Here is a 7,607-nt window from a genome sequence, read left to right as displayed (position 1 = left end):
ATGGACGTCATGTTCATTGGGGACCGGTATTTGGAAAGTGGCCTTTTGTGGTAGTGGTGGAGCAATAGAGGGACTTTGGGCATTTTGAGTGGCTTGGTAATTTTGAGGGAAAGTCTGGGGGTTGGTATGTTGATTTTGGTAATGGAGGGAAATGTGCGGACGGTTAACATTTTGGCTTTGAGGGGGTAGGCCAGTTTGGTGGTTTGCATTGGAGGAAGGGAGTGGTGCTTGGAGGTTGGTATTTTGAGGAGGGGGTGGTGTGTGATGAGAGGCTGAGGCGTAATGGGGGTTTTGGGTGGTAAGGTCAATGATGGAGGGATTACGAGCAGGGCTTAAAGGCGGGTTCTGAGCTTGTTCCCCGTTAGGAGGGGGAATATGAGCTGGAGATCTTCCGTCCGGTTGAGTGTTGACAGCAAAAATCGGAGGAGGCAAATCGTGTTTCCTCTGCATCTCAACCCTCATCTCAGCAATTTGTTGCATCAACTGCAGGATCAGTTCGTTCTGATCAGCAAGGGCTGGCTGGGCCACCACGACATCAGTAAGGCTGGTTTCTTCGTTGTTATCACCCATTGTTTCTTTTCCCTTTTGTGAACTTTGATTGGGAAAGGAATCTGTAGGCCCTTTTGATCTGGTAAAATAAGGATGATCAGCCAGCTTATCGACACAGACCAGTTCTAATTACCTGTTGAGAAAAACAACTCAAAGCCAAATATGTTAATTTTGATTCGGCACAAATAATGCAAAATATCATATAGAAAGCAGATAAACACATAAAAGTTGCTTTGTTTGAGAACATGCTAACCCACGAATAATGGGGACTGACTTTTGAACAAGCAGGAATTTGCTCGGTTTTTATATCGAGGTTGGTATCTCAGAAAGGTTAAATTGCGTTGAGCTAAGGTCTTCTTGCTGCATCTTCTGTCATCTGTTGATCTGAACTTAATGTTTCCTTGTAGAATGAAAGAGGGGGAAAAGAAAATTTGAAAAAGATAGGGGCCGGGCCTTGAAAGGCTGCCTACGTATCTCCTAAGGAGAATTCAGGCCCTACGTAGTTCGAATACAAAGGAAGTTTCATTTTCATTCATTCATTTCTTGAAGATTACAAGGAAAGTGAAAAACAGACAATAAAGCTCCTAAAAGATGAAATGTGCCTCTACCCAAGCCATTCTTTTCCTGATTGTCGCATTAATCACGGGGGGTAAACTCATATGCTTCGAGGGTGGTTTTCTCATTCCCTTTCTTCCACCGTCCCTAAGGAGGAGGCCTATAGACAATTTCCTCCCCAATATCTTCTTCAGTAGCTTCAGGTCTAGCACCTTTGGGATCACTGTTGGCTGCCTCTTGGCTGAAGAAAGAGTGTTTTCCACGTGGCTTCTGAAGCATCGAGGTTATCTCTTTGAGGGCATCGTGCTTCTTCCGCACAACAGCTGTCTCTTCATCTATAACAGCACATTTTGTCATCTTTGCTTCCAATTCCATGTCTAGTGCCGCATTTGCTGTTCGTGCGATTGCGGTGGCAAACTCCACTTCTATTCTCCTTTTTCTGGTTTCTTGGATCTCTTGTCTGAGTCGCTGTAATTTCATCCTCAAATCCTCCTCAGTTAGCTCTATGTCGATACTCTTTCCTTTTTCCATCTTAGCAGCAATTTTACCTTTCCTAAGATAATAGAGTAATGTTTTAGGATTTCGTAGTAGGATTTTATTTTTTGGCTGAGAAACTCAAGACTCATGATATTTTGGTCGGACATTTTGGTAGTGACTTGTATTTGGATATTGTAGGATTTTTATTTTTATTTTTTATTTTTTTTTTGGAAATTTTTGAAAAGGAGTGGGTTAAGGGTGTCCTCATTCAAAGCAACGTACCACATAAACAGTTAAAGCACACAAGTAAACAGACAAATATCGCGTCCTAAACATGCATGTGACCCTTTTGTGCCAAGGGTAGGCCTAGCGTATTGAAGGATGTATATGTCTTTTTAAGTCAATTCATTATCCCCAAAATATTTCATTAATAGCATTCAAAAATGTTTGACAAACATAAAATTGGGGAAAAGAGTTCGAAAATAAATTACAAGACAAAGTACAAATAAAGCAGTCCCACGCAGGGGATGATAACAAACTCCAAGCTCATCCTGATCTTTCACCAAGTCTGGCCCTCTTGGCGATGCTAACCTCTTCCCACATAGCATATCTGTTTGCCCATAGGTGATCTCTTGCCAATCAAGCCCCTTCTTGATGTCTGAACCTCTCGATCGACTGAATCTGCTGCTCCATGCNATAACAATCAAATTGAAAGTTGTGGAAAGGTCCTTGCGAAAAGGATATTTGACAAGGTAATGACTCTAAACAATGTTTGTATCACACAAAATTGCAAGAAATAGGAACAAATATTTGTGAGAAAATGCTATCCCACGGAGAGCTTTTCAAACTTAATATGTTATTTTGTTCTTACTTGCTTGAGTTAAACTGTTTGTAACATGAACGCTTGGGACATGTCAATTACAAAACCTTGTAAGGAAAACTGATCAACTTAGAAGTTTTGTCTAACTTTGAGTGCAATAAATAAAAATGTCAAGTTTGTGTGGAATCTAAGTATGCTGAGCATTCTTATAAATCTGTTAAGAGGAATTCTAATCCCTTAAAGTTGATTTACACTGACATTTGTGATATGAAGTCAACACCATCTAGTGGTGAGAAAAAGTATCTCATAACTTTCATTGACAAATGCATTAGAAACAACTATGTCTATTTGTTGAATGGTAAGGATGAAGCAATAGAAACGTTTAGACAATATAATATTGAAGTTGAAAATCAGTTGGGAAAAAGATAAGAAGTGGTAGGGATAGAGAGTATAAATCTCCTTTTGCAGAAATATGTTTGGAAAGTATGGATTTATCCATCAAACTACTGCCTTATTCGCCTTAATAGCTAATGGAATTGCAGAACAAAAAAAAATTGAACTTTGAAGGAAATGATGGCTACATTACTTATAAGTTCAGGTTTGCCACAAAACTTGTGTGGAGAAGCTATCCTTACAGCAAAAGGGAACAACAAAAAGTTTTGTCTTTTCAGAAAGAAAGCAAGAAAAAGTTTTGTTTGATCAGGACACAATCTATTCCATATGAGAAATGAAAGGAAGGAAATCCAACTTGAAACATTTCAAAGTGTGAGAGTGTCTAGCCTAAGTTCAAGTTCTTATTCCTAAAAGGATTAAATAGGACCTAAGACTGTGAACTGTAAAATTAGACTTGAGTAGTCTAGTGAGGGGTCTAAAAGACTTGGAAAGAACAAAAATGAAAATGTTCTTAATAAAGAGATTCGGAGGTGTAGTAAATGTCAAAGGACATTTACTTCCTTCGGACCTGATTTCGTAACATTTTCTATATCTTTTGTGGACTCATTTTTTTGAAAAGATGGTGTCAATAGCGAGATTAATTCAATCTTTGAGCAACCATAATGGATGTTGTTTTATTTAAAAATATATGTAAAGGGAAAATGACTGAGTTTTCGAAGAACCGATTAAACTTATGGTTTAAGAGAAATCGGGTTTCCAAAAGGACAGAGTCGTCACTTAATTTTTAGTAAAAAATCAAGAAAAAATACTTATGGTTTTCAAAAGATTTAAACAGATAAAATCAATTGAAAACGGGTTCGAAGTTCAATATACATTCCGAGAAGGTGTTAGGCCCTCGGAATGCCCGCTAACTTGCGGTTGACCGGCGATTTGACTAAAATGACTTTGACTAATTTTGAGAAATTTAACATAAGAATATTTAAATAATTTACAATATTTAATTAATTTTGAGAAAATAATTAGATAAATGACATATTTTCTTTTTTAGAGAAAATAATTCAAAGTGACACATTTGGCTTGTGATATAAGTAATTAGAATTTCAATAAAACTAGATTAATTAAAATTTATTTAATTCATTTTATTTATTTTTTTTAGATAATAATTTGAACCAATTAAAGCATGATACCATTTTAAATCAATTGATAAAAGAGAACACACATAATTTTATTTTATTTTAGTTCATTTGAGGAAAGTGTTAACTTAAAACCATTTAAATAAGCAAAATGATTAAAGGAAGAGGCATTCAAAACATGTTCTTTTAAAAAACAAAGGATTTAATTAAAATGAAACATGGCCAATATATTTGATTAGTAAGACAAAACAAAAACAAATATAAGAATGTATTAAAGGTAAGCCAATGTAAAGAAATTAACTTATCGTTTGGGGAATTTAATTAGGTTAGTTAACAATTTAAAAGTTAGAGTCAACACGCAATAAACAATAAATAATCATAATTAAATAATTAAAGAGTAGGGAGAAATTGAATTTGGGCCTCATTTTGGGCCAAATTCGCTGAAATTTGGGGCTTAGGCTCAATCCCGTTTTTGTATACACTGGTGTATATCAGTGTATATCGTATGAATCCAACCCATTTTTCTTGTATATAAGGTTGTATACCAAATGTATACAACCTAATTCGACTTCCAGAACACATGTTTCAATTTTTGGACCTGTATATCGCTGTTTTTTTCCGTGTATACTTGTGTATACGACTGTATATTTCATGTATACAGCCCCATTCAGATCTTCTTTAGACCTGGAAATTCGATTCTCCGGCCCTGTCTCTACTCTAGGAAAATAGTATTTCAATTTCTTGTTGGATGACTCGATGAGCAAGGGGGTATTAGGCCATAATGGCCCGATCGACGGAATGCAAGGAGTGGAGATCAAGTCCACACATAGAAAACAACAAAAAGAGACCGAAATTAGTGATATAGCATACTTCGAATCTATATAATGCAGTCCAAAAGATACATGGAAAGAAAAAAGAAATGAGGCAATTTAATCAAAGTGCAAGCCTATTTAACGCAAATCTAGACTACCAAACTAAAACCGATTAACTAAACTTTCCCTTTGCACATAAGTGAGCTACTGGAAAACTATTATTTAATAGAATTTAAACATTTGGAGAGAAGCAAGAACCCATTAGCGAACGAAATAATTAATCCAAACTGGAGACAATATTTTCCCAGAACAATGTAGATATTACTAATCCTCATTAAGAGCAAAATCATTCCACTAACTCAAAGACAATTAACCAAAACTTTCAAGGCACAAACGAGATATTATAAAATTAAAACTAAGAAAATTTCGACAACTTTCAGCACCAAACAGTAGCAAACACATATGCTTGAACAAATAAAATTAGAGATCATTCAAAGGGGAAGAGAACAAGAACAAATTATATTATGAGCATCAATAAAGAAGACCAAACATGCTGATGGTATATCAATCAAACCACTTTACAGTAACCCATAGCCATGCTTCCAAACTTGATAAACTTAATCTGACTGATACACAATTTGCGTGGAACCGAGTACAAACAAGCTATCGGAAAGACTAAATGCCGACATTCGAAGTAAGAGAAATATTTATGAACGACCAAACTTAACAACAATATCATCTAGACATTAAATTGAAAAGAAGGGGAAAGAAATAATAATAGCGATAAATCTAAGAGAACTCAGATATGCAAAGTATTACTTTGGCGAGATATGACTAAATGAATGAATGAACTCAAAAACAAGAAGAAACATACATGAAGACAAGCACACAGGGGCTGAATCGAACTTGAATATGCATGACCAGGAGACAGACTATTAAGACGATATCAAATGCAAAGAAAATCCAAACCAAGGCATGTTGAGAACAGTTTACTCTAACCAAAGGGAAAGGGGAACGAACTTTGCTTTTGGAAATAGACTCGACTAAAACGAACCAATGAAAAAGAAAGATCAGAAACGAACAATAAACAATGCAATCCAATACTTAAAACAGTAGCAAATACAACACATAACTCATATTGTTGACATCTCGATTCATTCATTCAACTTGAGGTGAAAGAATGAAGCGTATGACATCGAGTGTTAAGCAATGACACATATTCATGCTAAACAGGGGCAGACTAAGACTAATACGGTCATTTCGAAAGCTTATCACAACTATACTATGAAGAGCTAAGGCGGCAAGAACAGTAATGGTCTGACACTGATCCTCCAAACATTCATACAAATGCCTCCGAATCCTGCTCGCATATGAAAGACCCAACTTCGAGACAGGTAAAACAACCGCAACTTCGAGAAAAAAAAAAACCACACGAAGAGACAAGCTAAAAAAAATGCATTAAAACTTTCTTGGAAAATAGAATACACTGCCTAACTCAGAAAATAGGACGGAGAGAGTAACGTCAGGACAAACACATCATATCAGATCATTTTAGAATCCGCCAAGAGCTATATATCAAGCCAACACAATGCACTCGAAATAAGCAAAAGGATCATGAGTTGTTTACCTTATTCGAAGCAGCGCACCGAAGACGAGAACGAACTTGGAGCGACTTTGACACCAACTTCGAACTTCAGAAATTCGGCAGGTTCCCGATAACCCACAACTGAGGGAAGAAAGGTATATATTTAGGATATGTTTCTTATATGAGTACTGTAGCTCAGCGACTCCTTTCTCTGTAAATATTTGCCAAAAATCTCAACTAAAAAATATCTCCCCTGTCTTCTCTAACGATTTCTCTAGCACAAAAATTTTTTAAACTCCAAAAAAAAATCCTCCTCTACAATGACCAACAAGGGACTATTTATATCCAGGGATTTATGGTTCACGATTTTAGGGGTAGAAAAAATGAAAAACGGATAGGAACAAGGGCTAATTCGGAATTCCCCACAAATTCCCAAATTCAAAATCTTTACCAGGAAGCAGTTGGGTTTGGTATGAGATTTCATCCAAAATCCCAGAAAATCTGGATGAGGAGCAGAGTGGGCGGTTGTTGCAGAGAAAGCTGTTGTTTGTTGACATCTTGGACTGTCGTTGCCTTGACGTTTTGGGTTTGCGTCTGGGGAAGAGGAAGACGCTGGCAGGGGGCTGTTTTGGTACTATAAGGTTGTTGTTTATTGTATCATAGCGTTGGAATTGGAAGGGAAAGGGGATGGGGTCGGCTGGAATTGCTACTGTACGTATGTTGGTGTAGGCTGGGAGTGTTTTGGAATTGCTATTGTATTGTTACTGTAAGTAATGGATTAGAAATGTTGGGTGTGTCTTTGGTGAACAATTGAAAATGTGCCTGGGTCAAGGGCAAAATGTGGGCTGGGAAATTGAATTGGAAATGGGCCAAAATTGGCCTGTTGAATTGGGTTAAGGATTTGACCAATTTGATTGAAATCGTAGCCAATTAAAATTAAGAACTTAGTCGAATTGAATTTAATTAGCAAATTTGACCGAACCTTAAATAAGACGAATTAATATTAATTAATTAACGAGCTTCTTAATCTAAACGAAATAAAATAATCAACCTAATTAGCAAAAAAACTAATTATTTCAAAAATATTATAAACTATTATATGACTTAACTAATTAAAATATAAATTCGGCTAAAACCTAAATAAGGTGAGCTAATATAAAATTACTTAATGAGCTTCTTAATGTTAACGAAATAAAATAATTAATTCGATTATAAACTAATTAATTTAAAACTATGGCCATGACTTAAATAACGTTACTTAAATAAAATGTGCTTTTCAAATC

This window comes from Solanum stenotomum, chromosome 3, assembly GCF_019186545.1.
Source record: "Solanum stenotomum isolate F172 chromosome 3, ASM1918654v1, whole genome shotgun sequence".
NCBI classification, from domain to species: domain Eukaryota; kingdom Viridiplantae; phylum Streptophyta; class Magnoliopsida; order Solanales; family Solanaceae; genus Solanum; species Solanum stenotomum.
Note: the sequence above shows the minus strand (reverse complement) of the source record.